Source organism: Heterocephalus glaber, unplaced genomic scaffold, assembly GCF_053883595.1.
Source record: "Heterocephalus glaber isolate CG9 unplaced genomic scaffold, H.glaber_assembly_v1.0 deba00001472, whole genome shotgun sequence".
In the NCBI taxonomy this organism is placed as follows: Eukaryota; Metazoa; Chordata; class Mammalia; order Rodentia; family Bathyergidae; genus Heterocephalus; species Heterocephalus glaber.
The window spans coordinates 65,729,507-65,741,564 of record NW_028258315.1 but is presented as its reverse complement, the minus strand read 5'-3'; the positions used below and the strand labels follow the sequence as shown (position 1 = coordinate 65,741,564).

The 12,058-nt window shown below is 39.8% G+C and overlaps 1 pseudogene; it reads left to right on the top strand.

The window, feature by feature from the left end:
• The first annotated feature begins 10,147 nt into the window (after positions 1 to 10,147).
• LOC101713988 (E3 ubiquitin-protein ligase MSL2 pseudogene) lies at positions 10,148 to 11,845 on the top strand (annotated as a pseudogene).
• Positions 11,846 to 12,058: the final 213 nt, after the last annotated feature.

The window sequence follows — 12,058 nt, the reverse complement described above, 5'->3', positions numbered from 1 at the left end:
TTCATGAGTGGGTTAATCTGTTGATAAAGCATAGCACTCCCATTATCTAATCACCTTCCAAAAGCTCTGCCTCTGAACACATGAGACATTGATGGGATGTTCTAGATCTAAACACTAACAGTAGCCCTTTACCCCACACCTCAAAACTGTTTTTTCAGGTATGATGAGAAAAAGCACAAATATCCATCTGTCTTGTTTTACAAAGACAGAGAGATTAACATGGGCAGGACACCACCTAATACTTATCCTTCCAGAAGTATAATATTCAGAAACCAGGGTGTTGAATTGGTGATTAGAAAACAATAATAGGGTACTGACTGAAGAGTTTTGTTGGTTCAGTCCCTGTTGACTCATGTGAAGCTACAACTTCCTGTATTAACCTTGTCAGGTCCCAGAAGACCTTGGATTTACACAGAAGGAGGCTTAATTTGAAAAAAGATGGCCTTATGTGGGTAGCGGAAACACTGATCTGCACCTGAAAAAACAGGTAAATAAAGAAAACAAGGAGCAAATCTAGGCAGGATCACAAATTACTATGTATGGCAATTAAATAATATTAGCCACCACCTCTTGAATGATGAGTAAGAGCTAGGCAATGATCTAAACATACACATAAGTCATTTATTTTAATCCTAATAGTGTCCCTACAGGATCGATGAAATTAATAATCCCATTTTACAGAGAAGAAAATTCAAGAATGAAAGAATTAATTCTGCAAGATTTGTCCTAAGGACTTTGTGGAGGATTTTTGTAAAGAATTAGCCACAGGGTTTGAATGAAATTTTCTTCATGTATTAGTCAGTGAAAAAATCAGGCCAAAAAACAAAATACAATTCTATATTTTGATAATTATAATTATCTTTACATTTTAAAGGTTCTAAGGGAATGTGGATCAAACTGTTAATAGTGATCTTCAAATGTAAGGTTGTAGATGCTTCTGATTGCCAATTCATTTATGAAAACCCCCTAATAAAAAATAATTGCTTTTTATTTTTTAAAAAAGCTGTATTAATTTTAAAATAATAAAGGAAAAGAAAGGATTATCTAGGCATCAAGATCAAGTTTATGGAGGGCTTTTAATTCTATGTACAATAGAAGCAAGTAGAATTACTGCTACAAGTAGAATAAGTATAATCCAGCATTTTCCAAAAGTGTGTTGGTAGGAAAAAGAATGCTTCATGGTCAAATAAATTGAGAAATTCTGCATACTCCTGTGGAAGATTCACAATGCATAAAATCTGTAAAGAAAAAAAAGAAAAACCAATTTAATTAGTTTAACCCAGCATTTTCCAATCTTATTTAATCACATAGCTCCTTGACACATAATACTTATTTATAGTATTATAAATTCAAAAGGAGTTCATACATTTTGGTAGTGATGGTTTTATTTATCACTGTGGTGAGCATACAACCCTTATAGAGAATAATATATATTTATAGATTAGAGGGTTTGGAAATATCAAAGTTTGAATCTCAGCTTTTTGCTCCAGTATTTACTGGATGTGTGACCCTTGAGCAACCTCATCTTTTAAATGGAGATAGTACATACTAACTACAACTTCAGCTCTGTAACAGTCTGATATTTTTTATATATGTGACCACTGATTTTTGTTGTTTCACCCTTTCTTTGTTCTTTGGCCCTACAATTGAACAGACTGGTAAGAAAGCCCATGCATGCACCTCTTCCAATAGCACTGGCAGAAAACTTTTCCCAATCCCATCCATAGCCACTGTAATGACCCAACTCAATCATCTTTGCCCAAACCAACCTAGACTTGCTTGCACTCTTGTTCCCAAGAGTCCCTTGTTTGTATAAACTTCAACATTCAACTCAAATTCCAGGTGAGAATTCATTCTGATTCTGCAAAGTGACTACAAAACTGACTCCTCATGATAATTAAGTAAATTGTATCTGCCACACAATAAATCCTCAGTGACTATTTGTTATTTTCCTTCTCAAAAATTGTACCACTCTAGAACATCTGGAAATTAGAGGGAGAAAATTAGATAAATACCCCTGACTGCTGCTTTTCAATGAAATCTTTTTACCATTTGCTTCTGATAGTTGTGTTCCTAAAAGAAAAGAATAAGAAATAAAATTCAGCATAAAAATGAATTTTCAACATGAACCATTTCCCAAGACTAACAACAGAGACTTCTAAATACATAAGCCCATCTGGTCTGGTCCAAGTAAATGCTAACTTTTCAACCTTATGATTATGTGTTTTTAAATTTTGAAATATTACCTCAACAATCAAGAAGGATTCTGAGCTAATGATGGTGTTATTAATAGAGGGAGGAAGGGACGTATGAGTAAAGGTCACATGATATCAATTCTGTGATATAAAGGAGTCAATAGGAGTAGTCCCAAGGCTCTCTACATATCACATTATCAACTCATCAGTCTAGGATATTAATTGAACATCTACTGAATACAGAGCAGTGAAGGACGATAACAAAGTGGCTCAAATTTGTTGGGTGGTGCTAAAATTTAAGTGACCCATTGGCTCACTCAATTTTCATTTGTTTAAAAGTAAAGAAGAAAATTAAGTAGAAACTCAATGTGGCATGCGAAGGGTCCTCTATTGTTTCATACTGTTATAATAAGAAGTATGACATTTCCTTCTTTTTTATTAATTTTTTGGTACATTTTAGGTATACAATCCAGAATATGTGGGGGTTTTTTTATAAAAGGGAGTACTACTTAGCCATAAAGAATGAGAAATTAGAGACATTTATACCTAAATGGATGCACAATGAGGCCATACTCTTAAGTGCAATAAATAGGACATGCATATGTAAATACCAAACAGTTTCTCTGGTGTGAGAAACTAAAAGTGTAAATAAGGATCAAAATGTATAATTGATAATGTGAAATAGGAAGAAAAGATCTAAAGGGGTAGGGGAAGTGCAAGGGGTAGGGGAAAGGAAAGAAGGGAATGGAAAAAATATGAGAAAAGGAAAAAATGGAAACAAAGTCTTTGAAAATATGACATTCCTTTTTGATCATCATGGACTACCTGCAATGACATACTATACATAATTGGTTATCTAATCTGTGTACACAGTTTTATAATAGATTCAGAGGATCCTGTGATGCACAGCCCATATCACCCGTTAGACCTGAGGCACGCTCATCCCTGCTGCCAAGAGTGTTTGCTCACAGCTCACTTGTCCTTGTGGAAGAGTAACCCTTAGCCAAAGACCTGCCCTTCCCAAAATTGTGCCTCCTCAGGGGTACTATACCTGGTGCTCTTGCCATATTTGGAACGTCTGTGTGAACTGCACTGTTCTCCATGGGATTCTCAAAGGCCTATGCTATAGCTGTATAGAAGATCAACTCTTCTCTCTGTACAGTGTTATTTCCTACCCTTCTTTACAAGTGTTGTTTCAAAAAAGAATCTTACAGAAAACCTCATGCTTTCATATCACTAGCTCAGAGTCCATTAAAGAATATGATACTTAAAGGGACTAAATTTTTAAAAAATGTAGATAAGGCAAGTTAGGAAAATCAAGACTCATGTTTATTTATTAGTTATTTTCATGTCTCTTAAAAATTAATGTTTTTTGCAAGATAAACTAGTAGCAAGTTTCTAAATCTCATAAGAAATAACACAGAATGATCAAAAAGTAGGTCTAGACTTCTTTTCTTAGGCAATTCACTTTTCTCATCTCTGAAATTTTATATGACCTTATTGGAATTCACTCTATTTTCTATTTGTGTCATATTTGTGACTTTCTAGCATCTTTGAACAACATTTAGTAATTGTTCACACTGAGACCCACCCATGCAAGAGTAAAGAAAGCCAGGACCTTGTTTCCTCTGCCCTCTTGCAATCAGGGGACAAGGAGGTGGACCAGACACACCTCCACAGATTTCAGTGACAAAACCAAGACACCCAAGGATGCACCACTGGAAAGGGAGAGGAAACATGGAAGAGAAATATCAAGCTTTGGGAATTTGGGATGTGAGAGGATTTAGCAGCCATGTCTTAGGTCACGGTACTCATGTCCGCCCATCATAGAACTGTACCTGAGAAGAGTCCCAGAAAATGCCACATTGATTTTTCTCCTGATTGCATGGCCTCTAAGCCTGATTCTGAGTACTCAGTAGCTCCCTCTTCTGCTTAGACTAGTTAAAATGGCTAAACAATCCATTCAATTTTCCAGAACCAGATGTTCAGACAAACTATAAAGTCTTAAACTCATAACCTCAACCCTTCAGTCTAAAACCATTATCTATTCTCATAGGATAAATGAGGGATGCTAAAGATCGACCAGTTTCATTTTTTCCACAGTATTCCAAATGTTAATCAGATAGTTCTCAATTTATTCCATCCAGCTTGTGTTTCATTTCATATTTTGCTAGGTGAATTTTACTTACTTTAGCAGACCTATATTATCTAATTGGCTAACATAATGCTACAACTAAATCAATAAGAACCTTTATCTTTTTCTTTTCTTGAATTCTGTAATATATCATCTCCTAATTTTCCTTCTATATACCTGGGTCCCCTCTCTGCTTCTTCATGGACTCTTTCACTGCCACTCAAAATCTAAATATTGTCATTCCTCAGGATGCGTCTTTTCTTTTCTCTTTATATCCCCACTTGAAAAAGTCAAGTGCTGCACTTTTACAATCTATAAATAGGTTACAACCACAGTTAGATCTCCAGCTTTGAAGTCTCATGTGAGTTTATGTAGCACCAGAGGATTAACTGAAATATCTCAAATTTAAGACATCTAAAATGAAATATGCAAATAGCAGTGTCATCCACCAGCTTGCTCACATCAACCACTTAGGAGCCACCTTTCACCCTTCTCCCTACATCATCTTTCTCCCTTCTCATTACCTACATGATTCGTAGATACAGCAAACATTTGCAAGAAGCTGATGAAAGACATAAAAGAACTTATAATGTATCCGATGTGTTCTTTTGTTAAAATAGAAAATAACAACTCTACTTTTTTAATGTAAAGTAGCTAGAAAACTGACAGACTATAATATAATCTGACATCGCAAGATCATTGAAAACAATAAAGAAGCCATTTTCTCATATAAGAAAATAGCAGAAAGAACTGAAACCACAAAATCATAACTGAATCCTGTTTTGATGGTCATAAATAACAAGATCAAAACTAAAGACATGTAGTGTAAGGAGAATGATTCATCAGTAATAACAGTCTGATTTATAATCCCCAATTAGAGTACCAAAGGTCAGGAAATGGTATGGGAGGAAGGGAAATATGAGAATGATATAAGAAAGATGTATAATCATTAAATTAATCCTAATTCAAAATTGGAGAAAGAGATTAATATGTCTCAGAAAAACTGAATATCAAAAGCAAAACTGAAAACATAACATATAATTAACAAATGACTGGAAAAATTAAAAATACAGATAACTTGTAGACACGCAGAGAAAAAATTTCTAAAAGACTAATTTGTTCAATTTGAACAAAATGGTAAGTTTCCCTATCAAATGGAGAAAACTCTCAGATTAGGTAAAAAAGTAAATCCAGCTATATCCTGCATATAAGAACATTTAAAATAAAATGGCTCAAAGAAGTTAAGAGTTAAACTGTGAACAGAAATATACAACAAAGAAAATATATTGGTAATATAAACATCAAATTGGTTACTTTGCAAGGCACAATCTGTAATTAAAATTAAACAAAATTGGGAAAATTTATATGTTAATAGCCTCAAGGTTTACAAAACAAAGCTGCTCTTGCTAGTTTCTAGCTTTGTGGCAATTGAGGTGTGTGCCCACTGACCTCAAAACCCCCACCTTCCTCAAGATCTTTCTATAATTAATGAATTCAGAGACTCTGATAATACAGTTCTAGGGAAAAAAGAGGTGGTTACTGCCAGTCTGCAGAGGCAAGTCCCTAAAGGGAAAGCCCTTACTGTGGTAACAGCAACAAACAATGGAGATTAAAAATTTATCATAACCTCCATGTCATGCCTGACCTAGGTGAAATACTCACAGAGAAAATGTGCCATTCTCAACAAACAACAGGAAACCTCTAATGGGACATGCCATCCTTGGTAAACAGAACCTGAGGCCATAAAGAAAAAACAAGACAGGACATGCAATCTCCTCAGCACCAGAAAGTCTGATGATATCTGCACATTTGCACCATTATGAGAACTTCAACCACAGCATTCCAACCCCCAGATGCCTTAGGACAGCAACCCCTTCCTCAAACCCTATAAAACTCTGCTTCTCCTCTGGCTGAGTGCTGAAATCTTTCTCTGTCTCAGCCTGTCTGCACCCAAGTAGAATAAACCAGCCTCACTGTTCACAAAAAAGCTTGTCCAGGTGGTCTTGCATGTGCCATTTATCATATCTGGTGCCAAAACCTGGGATACAGTACCCCTTCTTGGAGGGCTTTACACCCTTTCCCAAGCCTTTAGCCCTACTGAGGCCATCTAATGACATTGGTTCCCAGACCTTGACCTAGCACCCTGGGCAGCTCTCATCACTCCAGTTGCTTCAGATTGTATAAGGCTTTTTCCCTGCCTCTTAGCTACCTCAGCCCCTGCCTTTCCATCCCTCTATCCACTGGGACAAAGAGAGGTCCACCCTATTTTCTGTGCCTTTTAAATCCACACTGGTCATGGAAATATTCTCCAGGAAGAATGTCTTCCCCTGGTGTCTGGGCAACTGCAGGGATGCCTGCCTTGGCCACTTTCCCACATTACAGCCCTGAGTCCCAGCTGGAGATGTCCATTGTTAATCTTGTTGCCACTCTCATTACCTCTCTCTACTCTCCATGGGAAATCTCCCTCCCTCTATTCCCTCTTCCTCTCCCCTGTCCTGTCTCCTAAAAACCTCAAGCCTCTCTGCCTCTCCCCCTGACCCAAGGCCCAAATATTTAATATTCTTCTGTAACACCACATGGCCACAATATAAACTAGAAAATGGCTCACAATGGCCAGAAAAAAGCACTTTTGATTTCTCTATTCTGCAAGACTTAGACAACTGTGGCTGAAGGCTGAGCAAATGGTCTGAGGGGCCCTATGTCCAGACATTCTTTACAGTCCGTAGCCTCCCCATTTTGTGTATCTCCTGTGACTCCTCTTAAATCCTTCTTCTTTCCCTACCATCTGCACCCCCCAGTCCCACCCAATGCTGACTTTTCCCTGATGACAGATTCAACTGACCTCACTCTCCCGTGGCAGCTCCCTGAGCTTCCAGCCTCTGCTGCTACAGCTGCTTTCCCCCCTTTCCCCAGAGTCTCCTGCCACTCCTAGTCAATTTCCCGCTGAGTCTTCTGCCACTCTCCCAAGCCAGCCCCCACCACCACCATCACCACCAGGACTACTGTCTATCCAATATTACTCTCTGATTATAACCCTCCTCCATAAAGTATACCCTGCCCCACTCCACCTCATACCCAATCCAGATTATAGTTTGGCCCCAAATCTTTGCCTCTCACCCCCTAGTTCCTGCTTCATGAGGTGGCAGGGTGGAGGGGATAATCCAAATCCATGTTCCTTTCTCTTTAAAAACCTCTCCCAAATTAACCAGAATCTAGGCTCCTTCTTCTCAGATCCCACCCAATATATACAAGAGTTTCAATACCTAACCCAGTCATATAGCCTTACCTGGGCTGACTTAAATGTTACCCTTAGCTCCACACTCTCCCAAATGAACAAGAACAAGTATTCACCCTGGCTAAGTCTTATGGGGATGAACACAGACACCTTCAGCCCAGCCTTCCAGTGGGTACCTCTGCTGTCCCCTTGGAAGACCCAAACTTGAACTACCTCAGGGCATAGTCAGCAAAGACCATATGGTTTCCTACCTAGTAGAGGGACTTCATAAGTTGGCCCATAGAGCAGTTCATTTCACTCAAACCAGAGACAAAAATCCAGCCCAGTTTATGGCTTACCTGGCCACTGCCCTTAGCCAATTCACAACTTTAGACCAAGAAAAGTCAGAAGGACAACTTATCCTTAAGATGTACTTCATTACCCAATTGGCCCCAGACATTCTTAAAAAACTACAGAAACTGGACACCGGCCCTCAAACTCAACAGCAGGAGCTAATCAACCTAGCCTTTAAGGTTACAGAGATAAAACAGAGATATAGAGATAAAAGTCCTCAAAAACAGTGCATTTCTGAGCTATAGATGCTGGCTTCTGCCATAAGAAAGCCCTCAAAGTCAACCACCTGGTTGACTACAAAGGGATCAATGGCACCCTTCACTTGAGATGCCCCTCCAAGGCCATGCTTCAAATGGTATAAGAATGGTCACTGGGCTAGGGAATGCCCACAGCCTGGGATACCCCTCCAGCCACATCCTTCCTGTGGGGGTCCCCACTGGAAGTCAGATTGTCCAATGCCAGCAGTCATCCCTGCCACCTCTGGGTCACGACCTGGGGACCCTCAACCAGCTCCTTCCCAGACCTTTTTGGCTTGGCCTCTGAAGACTGATGCTGCCTGAAGGCAGCCTGAGACCTCCTGGACTATCTCAGATACCAAGCTTCAGGTAATTCTTACAGTGGAGGGTAATTCTTTCCCTTTCCTGATTGACACAGGGGCCACCCATTCCACCCTTCCTTCTTTCTAAGTATTGGTCTCTCTAGCCCCACCATCTCAGGCTGGCCACCATGCCTATGGGTGGCTGCCATTGCAGACCTGTTACTTCTAGAAACACTCAAAATCACTACACGTGCTCCTTTTCCCCTTTATTCTTTCCACAACCATCAAGGATTCATTTCTTCATCACACCTGTCACATTTTCTCTCCATCTTCGCCTTCTTCAACTCTACGTACTTTCATAGAAACCCCCATGGTTACAGTCACCCTAGACCCCAAATTTTAATCCAGCCTCTCACTTTATCTCCCACCACCTCTTTCAAAAGGCCTAAAACACATGACTGCATGTCTCTAATACACCTAGAAACTTCCTCTTTTCCTCACATTTCTACCTTCCCCCTTCCTGATCCTAACCACATGTGGTTCATCAACAGGAGTTCATATAAGCTCATGACCAACTTCTCTGCCAAAGTGGAATACACTCTCATATGCCATGATTCTACCATAGAAGCTGCAGCTCTCCCTCCATCCACCACCTCTCAACAGGCTGAACTAATCATTCTAACCCATGCTCTTACAATAGTTAAAGGCTTACAAATTAACATCTGTACAGACTCCTAATATGCATTTCATATACTACATAATGATGCTACCATCTGGGCAGAAAGAGAGTTTCTTACCTCCCAAGGGTCTTCAATCATTAATGTCTCCTTCATTAAAGCCCTTCTCCAGTGTATCATCTTGCTGACTCAGGCAGATGTGCCTCATTGCAGGAGACACCAGAAACTTTTAGACCCCAAAACTGCTAAAAGTGACTGTAGACAAAACTACAAGAGCACAGAAAATATCCCCCTCCACACACTCAAAGGTCAATACTTTGCCTTTTTTCAGCTTCACCTGAGCTTGCTCCCCTTCCAAACACCAATAAAATCAGGATCTCCCCACAAAAGATGGCTAGTTCCTAAGTCAGGAAAATTTCCTCCTTCCTACCTCATAAGTCCACACCATTCTTTTATTCTTTCATGACAATTTTCACATCAAAACCATCACTGCTCAATGCTCTGTTTGGCATGCAGCCACACCTCAGGTTTCCTGAGGCCCCCTTCTTTCCCTACCCATCAAGTTAAGGGCTTTTCTCCACCTAAGAACTAGCAAATTAACTTTACCCACATGCCATGAGTGTGAAAGCTAAGGTACCTTCTGGTCTGGGTCAATACCTTCACTGTGTGGGTAGAGGCTTTCCCACTGGCTCAAAGAAGGCCTTGGCTGTTATCAACTCCCTCCTAATATCCCCCCAGTTTGGCCTTCTCACATTCATTCAATCAGACAATGGCCCAGCTTTCATTAGCGAAACAACCCAGAAGATGTCCGAGTCACTTGGTGTCCAAAGAAACTTCCATGCCCCCTACTGGCCTCAATTATCCAGGAACATAGAGAGAACTAATGACCTCCTCAAGGGTTACCTTACTAAGCTCACACTCCAGCTCCATAAGGACTGGGTTTCCCTGCTCACAATCACTCTCCTTAGCATCCAAATTGGATTCAGATTTTCTTTTCAACCAGGAGCCATTGGTGTCAAAGTGTCTGCAGTGAACCCGATGAATGCTACTGCTCTCTACATTTCCTTGAGCCACCTAATGCTCGACTATGACCCCTGAGACCCCGAGGCTTTTAGAGAGATTAACAGGCTCTTGTCTCTCGTGCTGTGTTTGCAGACATTTGCTGCAAGATCCTATTGCACCCACCAACTCCACCTGCCAACACTATGTCTGCAAAACTTGTAAAGGCAAGAAAATAATAATGAAAATTTCATATAGCTGGTGCAAAGACTATGAGCAGTTAGAGGAAAACAAGCAGTTAAGCATTCTAGTGAATTGCTACAAAAAGCTATGTGAATATATAACACAGACTACACTTGCATGGGATATTATAGAAGCAGTTGTCAGTTCTTTAGATATTTTGGCTTTGCTTAATGATGCATCATTGTTTTGTGAGGAGACAGAAAAACCCTCAGATTCATCCTTTACTTTGTGTTTGACACATTCCCCTTTACCTTCAACCTCAGAACCCACAACTGATCTTCAAGCTAGTTTATCTCCAATGTCTGAAATCACCCTAAGCATTGCTAGTGGCAGTTCTGTTATCAATGGTTTGCCTACTTATAATGGGCTTTCAATAGATAGATTTGGTATAAATATTCCTTCACCTGAATATTCAAATATGATTGATGTATGTAATACTGTTGACATAAAAACTATCTTATCTGATAGCCTGCCACCTGTCTGTAACACAGTAGCCACTGATTTTTGCTCCATGAGCATTGAAATCTGCAGTTGCAGTGAAGATATAAAACCTGTTACTGAGTGTTGGGAAGTACTCCACACCTTAGAAACTGTTTCAAATACGGAAGTTTGTTGTCCTAATTTGCAGCTGAACTTGGAAGCCACTGTATCCAATGGGTCTTTTTTTCAGCTTTCTTCCCAGTCTCTTAGCCATAATGTGTTTATGTCCACCAGTCCTGTACTTTATGGGTCATCGTGTAGAGCAGCAACTCCAAAGGCAGCAAAATTGAATAGAACACAGTCCAGATCAGAAAGCGACAGTGAGAAAGTTCAGCCACTTCCAATTTCTACCATCATCTGAGGCCCAACATGAGGGGCATCTGCTCCTGTGACAGTGAAACGAGAAAGCAAAATTTCTCTTCAACCTATAGCAACTGTTCCCAATGGAGGCACAAGGCCCAAAATCAGCAAAACTGTACTTTTGTCTACTAAAAGCATGAAAAAGACTCATGAACATGGAGCCAAGAAATCTCACTCTAAAACCAAGCCAGATATTCTAAAAAAAAAGACAAAACAGTAAAGGAAAAGATTCCTAGTCATCATTTTATATCAGGAAGTCCTACCAAGACTGTGCACAAAAAGCCCCAGAAAAAGAAAGGGTGTAAATATGGGCACACTACTCAAAATCCAAGTGTTCTTACACACCATGGCCAGCGTTGCCCTTGCTACTCCAACCGCAAAACCTGCTTAGATTGTATATGTTGTGGCTGCCAAAACTCCTATATGGCCAATGGAGAGAAGAAGCTGGAGGCATTTGCCATGCCAGAAAAGGCCTTGGAGCAGAGCAGGCTCACTTTGGGCATTAATGTGACTACCATTGCTGTGCATCATGCTAGTACCAGCACCAGTGTAATTAATGTCACAGGGTCCCCAGTAATGACGTTTGTAGCTACCAGTACTTATGATGATAAAAGTTTGGATGAAGCTGTAGACATGAGATTCGCCTGTTAAATCAGTGGGTCTTTAAGTCTACCTCTGGTAGGGAAATAGCTAGTTTTACGGCAGCTATGATTCTGTTGGTTTAACTTGCTGGAGCTCCTGCACATAGATCACTTGTATCAAGTTTTTTCATTATATATGTTAGTGTCGGGGAAATAGTCTGCAGATAATGGAGGAGTAACCCTACAACTGTATGTCCTTAGTTCTTACAGGACCTCATAGTTT